Below are 20,472 nucleotides of genomic sequence, written 5' to 3' on the forward strand. Positions count from 1 at the left end.
CAAAATTCTAGGAAGGCAAGGATTTTATAGTTGGAATAAAAAAAAATGCCTCTTCCCCAGTATAACTGCCAGGTACTTGCATGTGCATTGCAAGGATCTTCAAAGAGAGGTTTTGTCAGGCTCCAGGCAGCCTACCTGGCCTGTCAAGTTCAAAACCTGATTCCCTCTGCTCAGCTGAGTTTACCTTTTAATCTGGTGAGAAGTTATCACTTTAAAAATGTCTTCATGGGCATGATAAATATTTTAAAACATTTAGAAAGGCAGGCGGACTTTAAAGCTTTCTGTTCTTCCTTGGGTGATTTTGCAAGCTCCTGTTGTATCTTCTCTTCCACAAACCCCAGGAAAAGCATGAGAATATTTGTATGGCATTCTGGGATATGCTGAGGGGATTTAGGAAATTCTTACAGGACTTGGCTAAAATGGTCGTTACCTTTTCTTTATATTATGTAAGAACAGTAAATACAAAAAATGAAAGAACATAGTAAGTATTAAATATTTACAAAATTTCAGATGAATTTCTATTTATTTTATTATGAAAACTAGGATTTCTTCCATGAATATACCTTTTTAGTGTGAAGGTTAATGCTTGAAATGATTACATACAATTTCTGAAAAGAGTTTTTAATGATGTCTTCAAATGCTTCATTGTCTTTGTAGACAAAGAAGTTTTATTTCACAATGGTTTTACAAAAACTTAAAACATTTTTTGTGATTATTTTACAATTTACAACAGTTGACATTACGTTGAAGGATCTAACAGCCCTTCCTTTTCTTTCATGGACTAAAATTTCCTGTGATAATGTGAAAAGATTCAAATCTAATTGGACTTTTTCTATCAAGTATTTAGAAATAACGATGGAGTTCTAATTTGTAGAATGTGCATGCATTGTTAGAGCTGTCACACTGCAGATAGTTTGGATTCTATTAAAAGGGCACATTGGCTGCAAATTGATAGAAGTTTTGACATCTATGAAGGCAGGGAGTCAGGGTGCTGCCTGGCACTTAGCATACTAGGCACTTGTGCCTGGCCCCTCGTCTCCCCTCACGCCCCCACCACCACTCCCAACTGGCCACATCTTGGCCTGGATAGCACTCCTTGACCATTCACAACATGACATTTTCTAGAAGCGTTGTTGGCTGTTTCCTCCATTTCCACAGCAAGGCTGTGCGTTGCAGCTGGCTTCTGAGGTGTAATGCCAAGTAGTACAGCACCTCCCTGTCTGCATTCAGCCTAACTGGGCACACAGCAACAATGACAGACATCACTCATCTTGTCAGTGGCCTGGAGGTATGTAGAACCTCAGACCCTGCTTCTCTCCAAAACGCTCCAAGGAGCCTGGAAGCAGCAGATTGGGGTTGCAACTGACCTGGCTTTGGCTACCCTAGACCCCATCTGGCTGCCCCAGGGCCAAAGGCATCAATATCTCCTGGAACCTGTTGCAGCATTCATGTTTTGGAAAGCTCTCATTTACAGGGACAAATTTCTTGTTTTCCCTGAATCCTTAGGAAATTGAAGGGTATATGTGTGTCTGTGTTTGTGTTTGTGTGTGTGTGTGCACGCGCATGTGTGTGCATGCTAGTCCTGTTATTTTGTTTACCATCTTACTCAATATTCTTGCAAACAGCCTATCTGGCAATATAAGAGGCAGCAAAGTGTAATTCCTCGGAAGATAGATTCTGGAGCCAGATTGGCAGGTTTCAATTTTAGCTCAGCCAGTTGCTGGCTTCCTGTCCTGTGTTCCTCTCCTAATCTATATAAAATAGAGCTAATAATAGTGCTGTTTTTCTAGAGTTGTTAATTAATTAAATTAACTCATGCATGTTAATTTCTTGCAGTAATGCCTAGAATAGAGTAAGTGTCCAATAGTAGTCGATGATATTATCATCGACTACTATTGTCGGTGATAATGATATTGGTGTTGTTAAAAAGTTGACTGTTATTCCAGTAGAGACTTCTTTGTTTTTACCAGACAATAGTCATTGCTTTGGGTTTCTAATATTTTCCATTAACATTGCAGTCTTTGTAACCAGAATGGATATTATCTATTCATTTTAACCACTTGCAACAAGACAACAAGCCAGGAGTAGGGATAGGGTTTGAGGCATGGAATAGTATCAAGCTACTTACCTCAAGGAAGACTGAATCCTACATTCAGTGTCACTGAGTTGGCTAGAGTAACCTGTAAGCTAATGCAAAAACTCATCTTAAACAATGACGTAAGTTTTAAAAACTGTATTATGCTCCTTGGTACCCAGAATAATCTTGATTTTTCACGTTCTTTGAACCTTGGACTCAAAGACTAGCCACAATAATCAGGAGACCACTTAAAATTTTAGTCTTAACTGAAGACATAAGTTGGCTTCACAATTGAAATGGAAAGTCTACAGAGGAAACAGACTTATGTCTTTCACCTGTTACAGGTTTTGTCACAGAAAAGTGGATTAATATAGTAACACTTCATTGTAAATGGACATTAATGAATGCTTAATTACCACCAAATTCCTATGGAACTGCACATAATGGCTACTTTCACATTCAAAGAGTTTTTCATGATTAATGTTATTGTAATGAATACCAAAGAAATTAATAACCAAAGAAATTTGTCACTTTAAGAAGTGTTGCTGATTAATTTTATGCTATTTTTTATTCTCATTTGTGGTAAGAGTGAGGACCTAGAATTTTAATGTCTAATATGCGGTGTGAATTAAAGAAGTGGCCTTGCTATGCTGACCTTTTCAATATTCTAATCTTTGCTTTGCTGACCTCTCAGGCCTCTTCCTGGCAACAGTTAGGCTTTTGAGAGGAGGGAGAGCTGAGACTGTTGGGTAAGTGAACAGAGTGAGGAAATATTTTAAGACACACTTTCATAATTCACTGACTGTATTGGAAATTCAAATTTTCAGACTATTCATTATCTTGACAAACATTGTAATGTGTGCAGAATATGGCACCACATAAATCCATTCTGGTGACAAAGAGTGTAATGAGAATGGGAAACAGTAGAAACCCAAAAGCAATCACTTTACAATCTGGAAACTGGTTAGAGTTAAACTCCCATCAGGTTTCACAGCAGTTCTTTTTTGGCCCTCATAACAATTGATTTTTACGGAAAGCACAACATGGTACCACCACAGCCAAGTACTCATAATGGGAGATTGTCTATTTGTGCTTTTTAGACTTTTCGACGCAGGCATTTCAGGCTATGAACTTTCCTCTTAGCACCACCTTTGCTGTATCCCAGAAGTTTTGATAGATTGTGTCACTATTATTGTTCAGTTCAAATAATTTTTAAATTCCATCTTGATTTCATTGTGGGCCCAATAATCATTCAGGAGCAGGTTATTTATTTTCCATGTATTTACATGGTTTTGATTGATGCTTTTTGGAGTTGATTTCCAACTTTATTCTACTGTGATCCAGAAAGTACTTGATATAATTTCAATTTTTAAAAAATTTATTGAGACTTGTTTTGTGGCCTATCATATGGTCTATCTTGGAAAATGTTCCATGTGCTGATGAACAGAATGTATATTCTGCAGTTGTTGGGTACAATATTCTGTTAAGTCCATTTGTTTTAGGGTATACTTTAAATCCATTGTTTCTTTATTGACCTTCTGCCTTGATGGCCTATCTATTGCTGTCAGTGGAGAGTTGAAGTCCCCCACTATTATTGTGTTGTTGTCCATCTTATTTCTTAGGTCTAGCAGTAGTTGTTTAATAAATTTGGGAGCTCCAGTGTTAGGTGCATATATATTTAGGATTGTGATATTTTCCTGTTGGACAAGTCCTTTTATCATTACATGATGTTTTTTCTTTGTCTTTTTAAACTATTGTTGCTTTAAAGTTTGTTTTGTCTTGTATAAGAAGAGCTATTCCTCCTCACTTTTGGTGTCCATTTGCAGGTTATATCTTTTTTCACCCCTTTACCTTAAGTTTATGTGAGTCTTAATGTGCTAGGTGAGTCTCCTGAATATAGCAGACACTTGGTTGGTGAATTCTTATCCATTCTGCCATTCTGTATCTTTTAAGTGGAGCATTTAAGCCCTTTACATTCCTTGTTAATATTGGGATGTGAGAGACTATTCTATTCATTATGCTATTTGTTGCCTGAATACCTTGTTGTTGTTTTTAATTTATTGTGTTTTTGTTTCATAGGTCCTGTGACATCTATGCTTTCAGGAGGTTCTATTTTGGTGTATTTTGAGGATTTGTTTCAAGATTTAGAGCTCCGTTTAGGAGTTCTTGTAGTGCTGGCTTGGTAGTGTCAAATTCTCTCAGCATTTGTTTGTCTGAAAAAGACTGTATCTTCCCTTCATTTATGAAGTGTAGTTTCACAGGATACAAAATTCTTGGCTGATCATTGTTTTGTTTAAGGAGGCTGAAGATAGGGCCCCAGTCCCTTCTAGCTTGTAGGGTTTCTGCTGAGAAATCTGCTGTTAATCTGATAGGTTTTCCTTTATAGGTTACCTGGTGCTTTTGCTTCACAGCTCTTAAGATTCTTTCCTTCATCTTGACTTTATATAACCTGATGACTATCTTCCTAAGCGATGATCCTTTTGCAATAAATTTCCCAGGTGTTCTTTGAGATTCTTGTATTTGGATGTTTACGTCCCTAGCAAGGTAAGGGATGTTCTTCTCAATTATTCCTCAAATAAAGTTTTGTTTATTATACTAGTTTTGTGCTGATTGGCCTCCTGCCAGGAGGTGGCACTTACAAGTTTTCCAGACTCCTAGATTTCTCTTCTTTCTCAGGAACACCAATTATCCTTAGGTTTGGTCATTTAATAAAATCCCAAACTTCTTGGAGGCTTTGTACATTTTTTTGGATTCTTTTTGTCTGTATTGGATGGGGTTAGTTTGAAAACTTTGTCTTTGAGCTCTGAAGTTCTTTCTTCTGCTTGTATAATTTTATTGCTGGGACTTTCCAGTGCATTTTGCATTTCTCTAAGTGTGTTCTTTATTTCTAGAAGTTGCGATTGTTTTTTCTTCATGCTATCTATGTCACTGAAGATTTTTCCTTCATATCTTGTATCATTTTTTTGATATCATTAAGTTGTATGTCACCTTTCTCTGATGCCTCCTTGATTAGTTTAATAACCGACCTTCTGAATTCTTTTTCTGGCAATTCAGGGATTTCTTCTTGGTTAGGATCCATTGTTGGTGAGCTAGTGTGATTTTTTAGGGGGTGTTAAAGAACTTTGTTCTGTTATATTACCAGAATTATTTTTCTGATTCCTTCTCATTTGGGTAGACTATGTCAGAGGGAAGATCTGGGGCTCAAGGGCTGCAGTTCAGATTATTCTGTCACACAATGTGCTCCCTTGATGTAGTGCTCTCCCTTTTTCCCTAGGGATGTGGCTTCCTGAGAGCCAAACTTCAGAGATTGTCATTTCTCTTCTGGACGTAGCCACCAAGTGGAGCTACTGGGCTCCAGACTAGTACTGGGAGGTATCTGCACAGAGTCCTGTGATGTGAACCACCTTCAGGTCTCTCAGGCATGGATAGCAGTACCTCCTCTGGTGGAGGTGGCAGAGGAGTGAAATGAACCCTGTGAGAATCCTTAGTTGTATTAATAGTTTTGTTTATTGCACTAGTCTTGTGCTGATTGGCCTCCTGCCAGGAGGTGGCACTTACAAGACAGTATCAGCTGTGGTGGTATAAGGAGAATCAAGTGGTAGATGGGTCCCTAGAGCTCCCAAGAGAATATATCCTGTCTTCAGCAACCAGGGTGGTTGAAAAAGACCATCAGGTGGCCGGCAGGGTTAGGCATGACTGAACTCAGACCCTCTTTGGGTGGAACTTGCTGCAGCTGCTGTTGGAGATGGTGGTGTCATTCCCAGGCCAATGGAGTTATGTTCTCAGGGGGATTACGGCTGCCTCTGCTCTGTCATGCAGGTCTCCAGGGAAGTGGGGGAAAGCTGGCAATTACAGGCCTCACCCAGCTCCCACGCAACCCCAGAGGCCAGTCTTACTTCCACCATGTGCCCCCTCAATAGCACCAAGTTTGTTTCCAGGCAGCAAGTGAGCAGGGCTGAGAACTTGCCCCAGGCTGCCAGCCTCCTGGCTGTGAAAGTAAGCAGGGCTTTTCAGGCTCAGCACCTCCCCACCTGCCATGGCTTCAGTGCTGTGTCTGCACTCCAGATTCACCTCCTCCCCTAAGTTCTGTATGGGAAACTTCACACGTGGTCAAAATTGTTACAAAGTTCAGCTGGAAGTTTTCTTCTCCCAGTAGTCTTTTCCATTTATCTGGCAGCCCTTCCCAGGGACCTCTGTGAGACAAAGTCAGAAATGGCTTCCCTAGGATCTGAGAAAGACCACACAGCTCATCCTGCTGCTGCTTCTACCCCTGTATTTTGCTCGGATATCCAAAATTGTCTCAGCTCCAGGTAAGATCAAATTTTTCTCCTGTGATTCGGACCTTCAGGTTCCTCAGTGAAGGGTGTGTGTTTGGGGTGGACGATCCCTCTTTCACACTTTTACACTTCGGGTACTCACAGATTTTGGACTGTCTCCCAGGGCCTTCAGAAGCAATCTGCTTCCTTCAAAGGGTCTGTGGATTTACTCGGCTTTCCTGGTATGTTCCTGTGATAGTTCTTGGAGAGAAAGTTCACAATGTGAGTCTCCATATGCTGCTCTGTCCATCCAAGTGGGAGCTGCAATTTAGTCCTGCCTCCTATCTGCCATTTTCCTAACCTCCTGTTGTGGCTAATTTATTCTTGATTCCATTGCACAAGTCCTTGGATGTCTGAGGAGAGAGGCTAACTGACATATACTGGTAAAGGCATCTTCTCCACTTGGTTATTTGAACCTCTTTTGCAAATGATGATTTATTTGGGGCATTAAATTCAACATCAAAATTCTCACACTTTGTATCCACTACCCTAGGTCTAACATTTGCCTCTTTCCAAGATATTCTTGTACTAGCTTTCCAATGTTGTAACCTAAAGGCCTCTGAGCAGGTAGGCAAGTCATCTGCCACCTCACATAGTACACGTATCATCTTCCCATTCTACCCAAAGTGTACCTCACATAGTACACGGATCACTTCACATTCTACCCAAAGTGAATGGCAAGTTTCTTCACCCAAATCTCTGCCGTTGAGAGGACTTCTAATCTTTTTCTTGCAAAACCACTCCTGAGTGGGGCTGTCATGAAGCAGCAGTCTATTTTTGGTTTCTACCTATATTTCAAGCTGATTCGTCCATGAACCAAGGTTGAACTTCTTTCTTTTCCATTAAATGGTCATAGTGAATGTCTCATAAGACCATAGGTATGAGCCCCATGGATTTGCTCAAACCTAACTTCTGATATAGCATTTCCACTTTTTGATTTATTGTTACTGGACTTGCCCAATCTCATGATTTGATGCATCTAATAGTTTGGAGTATACAGTGGGCAGTTATGATCTTAGGGTCCATTGATTTTTTTTTTTTTTTTGTCTTAGGAAGTATCACTAGTCACATTTTTTTCTTCCCCAGAATACAATACAGTTTTGAAGAAATTACTATCTTCACTGAAGGGACAAATTTTAGATGCTTTCCGTTTGACTTTTCCTACACATTAGCTTTTACTTTTCAGGTCAAGGAGCCAATATGAGTTTTCTTAACTGCAATGTATGTCCCTTCTGGTTATATGGTTTTTAACTAAGAAACAACTACCAGGTGGGCTTATGGAGTTATCAAACCCATTGTGAGATAGCTCTGGGCCAATACTGCATTTATTACTGGAGACCTATACTCTAACAGGGTACCATAAGGACTTCTGTGGATAGCTGGTTCTCGGCATTAACTTCATATCCTATATACAACTGTCTTGGAAATAATCTAGTTATTCATCTTTCTCCAGGGCATGTTTATCGAAGTAAAGAGCAATAAATCCCATTTCAAAAAGTCTGTGAAGAACACTATTGTGCCTACTTTCTGTGGTGTTACAGAGTCCTTCTTTATCAAGACCTGGCCTCTTCTTCAGTTGGTGGATTCTGAGTCTGAGAATTGACTTAGGTCTGGAAACTGGCCAAATCCATTAAGTGGATAATCTCAGCTCTGTTCATCCATTGTTTATCTTTTCTCATCATGATTTGTTGAGCAATGGTTTTAATGGTTGTCCATCTTGTTCCTAGGCATACTATGTTTTCTTATCATTTTCAGTGAATAGTTCTGCCCTAGCTGCTATTCCAACCTTGCTGCCTATTATGGTAATTTTTACCACTTGGCTTATGATTATTAAGTGCTGCCAGCCACCTGGCCTCTACTATTCCCAGCTCTATCATTCCCATGAACATAAGTTCAAGATATTTTCTAATTCTCCTTGTGATTTATTTCTTTGACTCCTGGGATCCCACTTTGGTAAAAACATCTACTAGCTGCTGATTTTTTTTAAGACTATGTTTTTGGCCAGGCATGGTGGCTTATGCCTGTAATCCCAGCACTTTGATAGGCTGAGATGGGAGGATCACTTGAGCCCAGGAGTTGAAGACCAGCCTGGGCAGCAAAGTGAGACCCTGTCTCTACAAAAAATCAAAAAGTTATCTGGGGATGGTGGTGTGCACCTGTAGTCTCAGCTACAGGGGAGGCTGAGGCAGAGGATCACTTGAACCCAGGAGGCTGAGGCCATACTGAGCTGTGTTTGCACTCCAGCACTCCAGCATGGGTGACAGAGAAAGACTCTGTCTCAAAACAAAACAAAGCAAAACAAAAAACAAACAAAACATACAAAGTTTTTGGAGTTCTTTTCTTAGTAGTTACCAGAAATTACAGTATACACCTCAATTTATCTCAATCTATTTCAAGTAAATACTGACCTAATTCCAGAAAAATATAGCAGCTATGTTCTAAAATAGCTCAGTTTCTTCCAATCTCCCTGTAAGCTATAAACCCCTAGTACAGTACTATTCTTATTGCCCTATACAATTTTATTTTTATTATAAAAATTAGAAAGAAAATATATTTATATACTCTTTTACTTACCTATGTTTTTTACCATTTTTGTGACTCTTCATTTCTTCCTGTGAATTTAAATTGCCATCTGGTATTTCCCTTCAGCCTGAAGGACTTCCTTTAGTGTTTCTTGTCATACAGATCTGTTAACAATGATTTCTCTCGATCTTTGTATATCTGGGAATGTTTTATTTTTGCCTTCCTTTTTTAAGAATAGACTTTTTGATTAGATAATTGTTTGTTGACAGCACTTTGCCTATGTCCTTCCGCTGCCTTTTTGCTTCTATTGTTTCTGATCAAAGTCAACTTTAAATAGTACCAGTGATTCCTGTGCACAATGAGTCTTGCTGCTTTCAAGATTTTCTTTTGTCTTTGTTTTACTGCACTTTGCCTATGATGTGTTGAGGTGTTTATCTCTTTGTTTTTAGTCTATTTGGGTTTCATTGTCTTGGATCTGTAGATTAATGTTTTTAATCAAATTAGGAAGCTTCAATGATTACTTCTTTAAATATTCTTGTTCAAATAAACTTTATTTTTAGAACAGTTTTAGATTTACAGAGAATTGTGAAATTAACACAGAGTTCCTATATACTTGATACCAAATATTTCCTATTATTAACATCTTACATTATTATTTGTTACAATTAATGATCTTATATGGAGACATTATTGACTGAAGTCCATACATTTTTCAGATTTTCATAGTTTTTACCTAATGTTCTTTTTCTGTTTCATGATTCTTTCCAGAATATCACATTACATTTAATCACTATGTCTCCTTAGGCTCTTCCTAGCAATGACAGCTTCTTAGACTTTCCTTGTTTTTGATGATCTTGATAGCTTTCAGAGTTAATGCACAGGTATTTTGTAGAATGTTCCTGTATTGGGATTTGTCTGCTGTTTTTCTTATGATTAGACTGAGATTATGTGTTTTTGGAAAAAAGATCATTGAAATAAAGTGCCATTTTATCAAAGTATATCAACCAACATAACTTATCACTGTTGGTGTTGACCTTGATCACATGGCTAACAAATTTGTCAGACTTCACTGTAAAGTTATTTTTTTCCTCCCTTTCTGTATTATATTATTTAAAAGAAAGTCATTATGTATATCCTATATTTGAGGAGAGGTAAAGTTATTCTCTACAACCTGAGGGAGGAGTATCAATAGAAATTACTTGGAATTCTGCAGGAAAAATTTGTCTATTTTACCCCAATTATTTAGGTATTCAATATTTTTTTACATCAATATGGACTTATTTATTTTATACTTTGGGTTATAATTTGATATTATTTTCTTGCTCAAATTTTTCCAGTTGTGGCCATCAGAAGCTTTCAGTTGTTCCTGTGTCCCTTTGATAATATTCCACCATTGTGGTTTTGTTTCTATTTATTTTCTTCTTCTTGTTGCTCTTATTTGGTAAGAACATTCTCTTATTTTCTGGCACTGCAATTGCTCCAAGTTCATCTTACATATGTCCTGCCCCAGTCCTAGAATCAGCCATTTCTCTGAGAAGCTCTGGTTCCCCTTTTTTGGAGAATGCTATCCGAAACCAATGTCTGGACATTAAGAGTGCTGGTTGCTATTTTGGTGTCATTGTTTTTAGGCCCTCTCGGCTAACAGAGAAAGGAAATATATATGGGTATACTCTCCCATGATTATACATATATATCTGGAAATATTTCCATATGTAACCATCTGTATCTATATTAAAATAATCACGAGTCCATGCTGATGTCTCCAATTCTAATTCATTACCACATGGATCATTATAGCCTCTTTCATGTGCTGATTTGTTAACTCTGATTATAATATTAGGAAACCTAGCTCTCACCATCCACAATTCATTTGCTTAATTGTTCAATTCTAGCATGTATGTATCAGAATCATTAGTTCATACCTCCATTAGGTATGTGTTCTTTTTCAAGTAGAGTATAGTGCTTATGAACAGCCATATTTTTTAAAATTAATATTCTGTATATTTAAAGGATACACCATGAGGTTATGGGATACACAGAGATAGAAAAAAAGTATCTAACTATAGTATTTAACTATAGTGAAACAAATTAATAAATTCATCATCTCACATGTTTACTATCTTTTTTTTTTCTTGGTAAGGTAACTAAAATCTATTCATTTGTCATGAATCCCAAATACAGCATGATTTTATCACCTATAGTCCTCATGCTATATATTAGTTCTCTAGACTTTTTGCCTATTGTTTGACAGACTACTCTAATTTCCAAAGTTGCTCAGGTCAGCCTCCTTTCCCCAGCTTTATTCGAGGTTGTATTAAATAGCATACATTTGTAATATAGTTAGATTGTAATATAGTTAGGAATCCCATTCCATCCTGGGATTCCTCTAACATCTGAATTATTTTTTAAGTTGCATACATTAAGGTTTACTCTTAATGAATAAGGTTACTCCAAAGAGTAAGGTCTATTCCTTTGTGTAAAGTTCAGTGGGTTTTGACAAATGCATAGTACCATGTGTTAACAGTTACCTATCGTATGGAATAGTTCACTACCCTAGAAATTCCCTATGTTTCACCTATTCAACCCTTCCTCTCATCTCTCTAGACCCCTGACAAATACTGATCTTTTCACTGTTTCTATAGTTTTTCCTTTCTAGAATGTCATCTAATTGAAATTATAATCTTTTTAGATTCTTTTCAAAATATTTCACTAAGCAATATGCAATTTGTAATTCATCCATGCCTTTTCATAGCTTGATAGCTCATTTCTTTTTATCACTGAATAATATTTCGTTGTGTGAATAAACCACAGTTCTATTATCTACACAACTTTTGGAGGACATCTTGGTTGCTTCTGGTTTTTGTCTATTACAAATAAAGTTGCTATAAACATTCACATGCAGGCTTTTGTGTGGATGTGTTCACCTCAAATTATTCTAGTGCATACGTAGGAGTAAAATTGGTGGATTGTAGGATAACCCTATGGTTAGCCTCGTAAGGACTGCCAAATTGGCTTCCAAAGTAGTTGTACCATTTTGCATTCCCACCAGCAAATGGAAGAGTTTCTTTTGCTTTGCATCCTTGCCTCAACTGGTTTTATGAATTTTCAGATTTTAGCCATTTTAATAAGTGTATAGTAACATTTTATTTTGTTTTACTCTTTTATTTTGTTTTATTGTTTTAATTTGTATTTCCCTAGTGACAAATAGTGTTGTGCTTCTTTTTCATGTGCTTATTTGTCATTTATGTATGAGATGTCTATTTGAATCTTTATTTTTTTTAACTGGGTTTTTTGTTTTCTTATTGCAGAGTTTTAAGAGTTCTTTCTATGTTTTGGATACAAATCATTTATTAGATAAGTGTTTTGTGAACATTTTATCCTAGTTTATAACTTGTCTTTTAATTCTTCTTATTCTCTTAACAGTGTCTTTCATGGAACAGAGGTTCTCAATTTTAATTAAATCCAACTTAACAATTTTTTTTCTTTCATCAATCATATTTTTGATGTTGAATCTGAAAACTCATTGCCAAACCAAGGTCTCCTAGATTTTCTGTCATGTTTTCTTCTGTAAGTTTTATAGTTTCATGTTTTACATTTAGATCTAAGATTCACTCGTTCTCATTAATTTTTTTGAAAGATGTAAGGTTTTTTTTGAAAGATGTATGATTTTTTTTTTCATGTGGATGTCTACTTGTTTCAGGACTATTTGTTGAAAGACTATCTTTTCTTCATTGAATTTCTCTTGTTCCTTTGTCAAAGATTAATCGACAATATGTGTGGGGGTCTATTTCTGAGCTCTCTATTCTATTTCATCCATGTATGTGTCTATTCTTTTTTGAACACCATGTTATCTTGATTACTGTAGCTTTATAGTAAGCCTTGAAGTTGAGTAGTGTGAGTTCTCTAATTATCTTCTTTTTTAGTACTGTGCTGGTGATTCTAGGTCTTGTGCTTCTCCTTATGTACTTTAGAATCAGTTTGTTGATATCTAGAAAATAACTTACTGAGATTTTCCAGCTTTAGGTGAGTCTCAAGGGCTAGACAGGCCTGTAGTTAGGGAAATAGTTTTCTCCCAGGTAGGGATAAGGCTCTGGTAGCCTTTCTCCCTTGAAAGCATAGATCTGTGTTATGGAGAGCACTTTGGGTGTATTTCACAATAGTTACTTTTACCCTCTTCCTGCCAAAGCTACAAGAGAATTTTTGTTGCTGCTTCACTGTGAAAGTATAATCAGATTCCTAGTGGTTAAAAAAAAAAAAAGAATGTATGTATCCCTAAGACTGCAACCCTTAGGATATTCTCACTCTCAAGTTAGTTTCCTGGATCCAGCAATTAATCAAAATTACCATTTAAATATTTCTACCAGTTCATTACTCCAGTGGCTCTTCCTCCAAGGCAGCAGGTATTGGCTGTAACTCTTTGGTTGAAGTTGTCTTGCCAGATTCGGTGTGGTAGTTTGCCTTTAGATTTCAGTTCTCTAACAGGTCTAAGAAAAGTCATCATTTTTCAGTATGTTCAACTTTTTTCTTGTTGAAAGGATGGGAGTAATGACTTCTATTATTTTTTGATATCAGAGCTGGAAACAGAAGTTCATGTCAAATATATTTGTCTGCCATTTTCTTTCTTTCCTCTTTCTGGGACTCTCATTACATGTATGTTTATATCATGGGAAAGGAAAAAAAGCTTTCATCTGCCTTGCTAGGCTCTGCCACCAGGCCTGAGAATTTGGCCTGAAAATGAAACAGACATAAGACAAATTAACAGGAGAAAAGCATATACATTTTATGTAATGTTTTTATATGTATATGGCAGCCTTCATAGAAAAAATAAAGATGTGAAGAAGCAATTAGGACTGAGAGCTTATAAATCTATTTACCAAAAAAATAATAATTTTGTGAAGAAGTGATAAGACAAAGGAAAAGGGATTTAAACTTCTGTGGTGGTAAATTGTGGGAAACTGACTATGAAATATATACATGAAAATAATAGAAAATAAGAATTATTTTAGTAGGTTTTATAGATACATTTTCATATTGACTCCCACTGTGCAGTGAGTAGAATATTCTTCTCTGTGTTAAAGGGAAAATGACTTTCTAATGGGAAATTTTATGACCTGCTTTTAGATAGAAAGGGGAGGTCAGAAAGCCCCTCCTGCATTTGCTGTTTCTCAAGTGCCTTCAGTTCGAAACAATCAATACACCAAAGTGGAATATTTTGGGGTGGCACATTCTGAATCCCTTTAGTATGTGTATAATTTTCTGACAAGTCTCTGAGTCTCCGCTTATTTTTCTGTAACTATTTTCTAATCTTAAGGTAAATTAATTTCTATTTTTTCATCAAAATCATTGATGATTTTTTCTGCCATCACAAATTTGCTATTAAATCCATCTAGTAAATTTTTCATTTTTGTTATTACATTTTTCAACATAAAGATTTCCCTTTGGATATTTTTAGCTTTCTATTTCTTTACTGAGATCCCTTATTTGTTGAATCATTGTCCTCAAATCTTTTTTAATTCTATGCAATATATTCAGAATAGCTATAATGAAATTTTTGCTGCAAAATCCTACTTCTTAGTCTACTTACAGTTAGTTCTATTCAGTGGTTTTTTTTTTCTAAATCTGGTCTATACTTTCTCTAAATATGGTTTCACACTTAGTATTTTTTGTATACTCTAATCTTTGGCTGTACACTGGACATATGAGGTAATATAGTAATTTTGTGTTCTGATTTTACTTTTTCTTTCTTTTTTCTTTTTTGCAACTCACTTGAACTTTAACTGTGTAATTGATCTCCCCTGTAGCATATGGCCATTTGTATATATGCTAAGATTTTTTATTTTTGTTATTTAGCCTGGCTTCCTAGGGGTCATCCCAGTGTCTACATAGCTTAGTGGTCATCCAGTGATTTGGAATAGGCTATACTCAAATTCCATGCGCCCATAATTCTTCCTCCCTCTGCTGACTGGTCTTTGGGTGTGGGCACAAAGTTGTCAGTTTTCAAGTCTTCTGTGACTTTCACTTTAAACTCAAACTTTCTTAGTCTTGCCCCACACACATGTATAGCTTCCTAGTCAGCCAGGTGTTCATGAAGAGCTTCTCTCATCTCTTCTATGGCCCTCTTATTCCTAAGAGCTCTCCACTAAGTTTATGCCTGGTTTACCATTTGCTCCAACCAGTACCACAAATTTAGGCTAGTAGATCTGTCAGTCACCCATTTATTTTCTACTGACAGTGCTGCCTGTTGTAGGTTTTTGTCCTATGCCTGAAATTGAGCCCACCTGGTCTGGCATCAAAGTTATAGGTTTCCTGGCCAGCTGCACAATAGCAATGCTGTCATTATTATTGACCAAGCTGGGATGGGTGGTGAATATTGGCTCCAGACAAGATTACAGACGCTATTGTTTGTAGCTGAAGGACTACCAGTTTTTCATAAATATGTATTTCTCAAATTGTTCTTTGCATTTAGTCAATTTTTAGAGTTCCAAGATGGTTGTTTTTGACAATTGTGTCCAGTTTTATCCTTTTCTTGTGGAGGTAAGAAGATTTGTTGGTCTCTCCACTCCTCTATAGCTGTAAGGCTTCCTCCCTATTTTTCCCTTTTTTGTTTGTTTTAGTAGAAAATTATGCTTATAGATCATCATCTGGTTGCTAGGGAGAAGTCATTGCTACCGGTTTTGGTGCTTTTTAAATGTATATGATAAAATACATCAAAAATTCACCTGATAAAAAACTTCAGATTTAAATTTAGGATTACAAGGTTTTTTTTAAATGTAATCTCTTTGATCTAACATATGTATCTTTTTTTCTTATATGCCAAAACTCCTGGTTCTTAATAATATCAATGTAATTATTAATTTTGTCTAACAATATACATGCATCAGCCTCAGAATAATAGCATCAACATTACCACAAATATAGTTACTTAAAATGATTTGATGGTTTTTGTGGGTGTGTGTGTGTGTTTTTACACTGCACTGTATGTTTTATAATATAATGGTGATGATCTCTTCTGCTGTAATATATTTATATATTTTCCACAGGTACGAGAGTATGTCTGCTTGTCCTGGGGAAAAAAAAAATCTGTACATTCTGTCTTGCCAAATCCATAAACATGCTGTGCTTTATATCCATGATCAATGATACAACACATTTCAATGAAATTCAAAGCTATTTCACTGTCCAGTTCTGCCGCATGTTTTTATTACACCATAATTCTGCTCACAACCTGATTCATTTTACATTCTGACTTTATCTCAGATGTACTAATGTACTTTTAAAATAAGGAATATTAAAGATTTTCAAAAATAGTTGTAAAATTGAGTATTTTCTGCCATTTCACAGCTCCTTGGCATTTATGAGAGAGCCACATGACATCAGCCCATAGACTGTGGAGAGTGTTCCAGATCTATCACATTTCTGCGATTCCCAGAAGGATGGTCATGAAAAAATTCCCTCTTCAGTTTACATATATGGCAGTGGTAAGTGGAGGCACCTAGATAGAAAATTTTACTCTGGTGAATTATATCTTGTATATTCTTCAAACTCAAAAGAATAAAAAACAAACTAAATGCTAGAAAACTAATGAACAAACAAAACCTTCCAAATACCCCTTCTCACCATTACATTTATTTGGAGAAATACATTTTTAAAGTATCATGAAATTTTTCAATCATATGCAGATTTAGAAATAATAGTAAAGTAAAACTCCATGCACTCACTACTCAGTTTCAGAAATTATACAATCATGACAAATATTGTTTCAATACCTCCATTCACTTACACTTATTGAGTATTTTTTGAAGCAAGTCCCAGAAGTCAAATTATTTCCTTTGAAAACAATTTCAGAGTGTATTTCCAAAACATAATACTTTAAAAAAGAACTACATTTGCAGTCACAAGTAAATATAATAATTTAAAATCATCAAATACCTAGCCATTATTCAAATTTCAAATTTTCTTACAAATACTGTATTTTTGTAGCAATTTGTGTGAATCAAGTCCAAAGTTTTTTAATTCTTTCCATTGTTGAAGGAACCAGGTTATTTATCCTGTATAGTTTTCTGCCATCTGGATTTTGATAATTGTATCACCATGGTGTTGCTTAACATCTTCCTATAGTCTCTGTTTTTCCTGTAAATTGAGCATTGGTGCTAGTGGTTTAATCAGATAGATACAGATAGGTTTATTTGTAGCAATTCTACTTGATAAAGGTTGCTGTGCTTTTCCTTATTAAGCATTTACTTTCTGGTTGCCTCTCTTTTAGCAGGTGGTGATGATCAATGACTAGATACATCAGTTCATTAAAGGTTGCAAAAGGAGGCTGTTCTAACTCTATTATTCTTACTTTATACATCTGTTACATGTATACATAGGTGTATCTATGGATATATTTCTGAAATATGTTTACCAATAGAAATTTTATAAACCAAGTAACACAGTTTGTATAGGAAAGGCAGGATAAATGCAAAATGTTACATCTCACAAATGAGCCATAAGCATAAAAGCATGTGGTTCAATGCCATAGGAGAAGGCAGTATCTCCAGAAGGTTTCTATCTTCCTCAGATTCTAAAAAGCCCTTTGCAATTTTTCACTCAAAAGTTCTAATTACATATATTCCTAATATTTAAAAAATAATGTTTATAATTGTTTTCTGTCTAAAGAGTTATGCATGCTTATTTTAGAAAATATAGATCGATCTGAAGAAGAAGGGGAAATCTTCTCTAATTTCATTGCCTGGAGAAAACTACTGTCCAAGTGATTTCAAAGATGACTATTCTATAAGGGTCCCAGAACCTATTAAAGAATCAAGTCAGTAAACAGTGATAATACTTGAGCTGCAGAATGAAAACACAAATGATGTTAAAAAGTACTTCAGTGGGATTTTTTTCTGGAATTTTATATTGTGGTAAAATACACACAACATAAAATTTGCTACAGTAACCATTCTAAACAATTCAGTAGCATTAAGTACAGAACCCATGTTGTGAAACCACCACCACTACTATTCAAACCCAGAACATTCTTATTTTCCCAATTGAAGATCTTGTGATAGGTCTACAATTCTATGAATATACTAAAAATAATTAAATTGTATATTTTAAGTTGTTGAATTTAATAATATAACAATTATATCTCAATAAATCTGCTTTTTTTAAAAAAATAAGGGATAGCGGAGAATAAAATAGAAAAAAGTCCCTTGCCTTCAGGGAATTTGCCTTCTAGTGATAGCCATTACCATTATAATTCTCTAATACCTTTAGCAGAAACACAAAGTGATAGCCATTACCATTATAATTGTCTAATACCTTTAACAAAAACACAACAAATGAAACAGATTGCCTGTAGAAGATAAAGACTGGATATGCTATTCTTATAGATGCCCTTGGATTTGCTGAATATAACCTCAAGTTTACTGTATCTGACCCTAGTTCCCATGAACAGATGGCCAACCAAGGATGCAATGGGGCAACTAATCCTGTATTTTCCTAAACTCCTAAATTAAAATTTGCAAGATACATTAAAGAAAGTTTAAAACAGTATCTTACAGAGTGATGCTGATGTGGACTTTTAGATCTGGAAGTAGCCTTAAGAGATGATTAATTTTAGCCTAATTATTTTACAAGTAGGCAACTGACACCCATGTAGTTGAAAGATTTAGCCACAACCAATCAAGCATGATCTGACTCTACAAAGCAGTTGTATCTGAGGGCAGTGCTGTTCTGTTCTGTTTTGTTTTATTTTCTCTGTGTGTTTTTCAGAAGCGTTATCTGCTTGACAGCCCACTGCTGTATTTGTAAAATAGACTTTACTTTGCTATCCCAGAAAAGACGGAGGTTGGGTTAATACAGTGTATCAAATAAGCACTTTTAGTTTAGATTTTCTGATGTCAATTAATAATGGTGAACCGCAAAGCTGCAGAAGAATGAGAGGCAGAATTAGGAATAATACTGAATTTGTACCTGTCTCATGCATGACTGTCCTGGGGTATGGTGGGTTCCCACATGAGCCTGAAGAAAAAACTTAGTGTGAAAAATCTTCATTTTGTCCAGTTGTCTCAGAAAAATGTGTACATACAGAGAAAGTGATGTCCCTGAGTGGTGAACCTCTTCCTTTTGTTCTTGGTTGGTGGCAGAGTCAAAACAGATCTTCAGGCACCCAGTTGTGTAGACTCTTTGGTTTTGATGCTTTGATAATTTCCAGATGACTAACACTCTCTTATGCCTCAATTAATCTAACCTAGTGAACATGACTGAAGCTTTCCACAGCACCCTGTTTCTGAGATTTTTGTTTTTGTTTGTTTTTGTTTTTTGAGATGGAGTCTCACCCTGTCACCTAGGCTGGAGTGCAGTGGTGCAATCTTGGCTCCCTGCAACCTCTGCCTCCCAGGTTCCAGCAATTCTCGTGCCTCAGCCTCCTGAGTAGCTGGGATTACAGGCGTGTGCCACCATGCCCAGCTAATTTTTGTATTTTTAGTAGAGATGGGGTTTCACCATGTTGGCCAGGCTGGTCTCAAACTCCTGACTTCAGGTGATCTGCCTGCCTCAGCATCCCAAAGTGTTGGGATTACAGGCATGAGCCACCACACCAGGTCAGGACTCTGTTTCTGAATGTGAGTACTCATTCACCTTGTGAAGTGTGGATTGTGGATGGAGAGAAAAAAGGATAAGGAGATTAGACTGAAGCTATCAATACTTAAAGTGAGACTTTTCAAGCTCTAATGGGACCACCGGGATGACTTTCAATATGGCTTCCATATTGCTTTGGTGACAGGATGAGAAGAAGGCAATACTGAGCTTGGCCTGCTCCTCAGAGGTTGTGGGATCTCTTAATCAATTTTCTGTTGCTTACAACAGAATACCTGAAACTAGGTAATTTATAAAGAAAAGGAATTTCTTTCAGTCCTGGAGGCCAAGAAGTTCCAGGCTGAGGTGATACATCTGGTGAAAGCCTTCTTGCTGGTAGGGGCTTTCTGCAGTCCCAGGGTGCTGCAGGGCATCACATAGTGGGTGGCTGAGAGCACTGACATGGTAGCCCAGGTTTCTCTTCCTCTTCTTACAAAGCCACCAGTTACACCACATGATAGTCATTAATCCATGAATGGATTAATCTATTCAAGAGGGCAGAGTCCTCATGAATGATCCAATCAACTATTAAAGGACCCATTTTTAATGCTGCCACATTGGGGATTGAGTTTTCAACACATGAAATTTGGGAGACACATTCAAACTATAGCATGAGGTAAAGGAAGCATGAGTATTTCCTTGGACTGAATGTGGAGCCCAGGAAAGGGCGGCACTGAGGCCTTTGTTTTTGAGGGGTGAGGAGATCTCAGCAGAAAGAGGCAGGTGGACATGGCTAGCGGCCTACAGGCTAAGCACAGATTGGCAGTGCATCAATTAGAACAGAAAGGAACCTGCCAAAACTCATGTAGGATCTCAGATTTTAGTCCTCTAATGGGGCGGTGGGATAAAAATGTAAATTAAACTATACGTTGAAAAACAAAATTGCATTTTGTTTCCATTCACTGTAGAGCTTTTCAACATACAGTTTAATGT

The 20,472-nt window shown here is 36.6% G+C and overlaps 1 long non-coding RNA gene across 1 annotated transcript in view; it reads left to right on the top strand.

The window, feature by feature from the left end:
* LOC129528394 (uncharacterized) overlaps window positions 1–16,386 on the top strand; it is a 66,550-nt gene extending 50,164 nt beyond the window's left edge. Inside the window, exon 4 of the long non-coding RNA XR_008673669.2 lies at window positions 16,258–16,386. This is a non-coding gene — a long non-coding RNA (uncharacterized lncRNA). The remainder of the gene's footprint in view (window positions 1–16,257) is intronic.
* Window positions 16,387–20,472: the final 4,086 nt, after the last annotated feature.

This window comes from Gorilla gorilla, chromosome 17, assembly GCF_029281585.2.
Source record: "Gorilla gorilla gorilla isolate KB3781 chromosome 17, NHGRI_mGorGor1-v2.1_pri, whole genome shotgun sequence".
Classification (NCBI taxonomy): domain Eukaryota; kingdom Metazoa; phylum Chordata; class Mammalia; order Primates; family Hominidae; genus Gorilla; species Gorilla gorilla.